Raw genomic sequence first — 1654 nt, 5'->3', positions numbered from 1 at the left:
TTTGTGTTGGCTGGAGGCTGAAGGACAAACCTTTGGATTTGAAGACTTTCACCGAGAACTCTTGGAACCAAGCAGAAAGATAGGCCTCTAAGAAAACGAACTGCCCTACTTTGGAAGGAGACAATAAAGGATCTGAACTTTTAACAGCTGGCTGCATTTTTACTCCGAATTGAAAGGAAGGCTGGCTCCAGAAGTTCCCCAAGAAACCAGCTTGGGGAAGATTGAGCCTATTTGAGAAAATTGGAATCTGATTCTCATCTAGAGTAGTGGCTTGTTTTCAAACCCCATCGTTTGACATAAGGATTTGGCCAGCATGTCTAATCAAGAAGACTGCTACTTTTTTTTCTATTCTACATGTACTAGGGGAGATAAGTGCCCCTTCCGACACTGTGAAGCTGCCTTAGGAAATGAGACTGTCTGCACATTGTGGCAGGAAAGGCGTTGTTTTCGAAAACTTTGCAGGTTCCGACACATGGAAATTGAGAAAAAGCGGAGTGAGATTCCATGCTACTGGGAAAATCAGCCAATGGGATGTCAAAAATTAAATTGTGCATTTCATCACAACAGGGGACGCTATGTTGAAGGCCATTTCCTACCTCCAAGCAAAACTATTTTACTCATTGTCCCTGAGTCACCAGATGAAGAGGTGATAGCTAATCAGCTCTCAATACAGCAGAACAAACTATCAGTCCAGTCTAACCCCTCCCCCCAGCTTAGAGGTATGATGAAAGTGGAAAGTTCAGAAAATGTTCCCAGTTCCACACATCCTCCAGTTGTAATCAATATTGCAGATGATGATGATGATGATGATGATGATCAGTTTTCTGAAGAAGGAGATGAAAGTAAAACACCTATTTTGCAACAAGTTCCTGAAGTCCATAATGTATTGTGCATAACTGGTGCTCAGAAACCTGGGTTCACCTTAAAGCAACATGATAGTTTGAATTTTGGAACAAAAACTCTTGAAGAAATCAAGTCAAAGAAAATGAAGGAAAAATCTAAGAAGCAAGGAGAAGGGCCTTCAGGAGCATCTGCTCACTTGCTTCAACCACTTCCCATTCCAGGTCCTGAGAAAGAGAATGTCAGAACTGTGGTGAGGACAGTGACCCTGTCCAACAAACAAGGAGAAGAACCCTTGGTGCTACTGAGTCTTACAGAAAGGCTAGGGAAGAGGAAGCTCTCAGTTGTTGACAATGACCCTCCACGGAAGCGAAGCCTTGCTCAAAGGCTTGGGAAGAAAATTGAGTCTCTAGAAATGAATACTGACAAAATACCAAAGAAAGTTCAAGTTTCTAAGTCTCTGAAGGAGAGATTAGGAAAGCTAGCTGATTGGGAATAAGAGACAGTTAAAGCCTCGTTGTGCCATTCATACTAGTCCCCATTTATTATTTATTATTATGCATGCAGTGATTCATTCACTTCTTGACCATTACAATTAAGATTTATTTTAATAAATTGCATTGCCCAGGAGAACAAGCATTAATTATTCAAAAACTACATGTCAGGTACTATGTTTGATGGTGCAAAACCTTGAAACAATGCATTATAATGAAAATTTGAGTAGAAAAGAAAAATACTATATAATTTTAGTTTTCAAGAGACTGGTTGATTTGTTGATTATATGCCATTTAGGCTCAAACTTGGTTTTAAATGC

At 40.0% G+C, this 1654-nt stretch overlaps 1 pseudogene; it reads left to right on the top strand.

Annotated features, from left to right (window-relative positions):
- The first annotated feature begins 313 nt into the window (after nt 1-313).
- On the top strand, nt 314-1339 carry LOC100930934 (annotated as a pseudogene).
- The last annotated feature ends 315 nt before the right edge of the window (nt 1340-1654 follow it).

Source organism: Sarcophilus harrisii, chromosome 2 (genome assembly GCF_902635505.1).
Source record: "Sarcophilus harrisii chromosome 2, mSarHar1.11, whole genome shotgun sequence".
Classification (NCBI taxonomy): Eukaryota; Metazoa; Chordata; class Mammalia; order Dasyuromorphia; family Dasyuridae; genus Sarcophilus; species Sarcophilus harrisii.
Note: the sequence above shows the minus strand (reverse complement) of the source record. Positions and strands in the feature narration are given on the sequence as shown.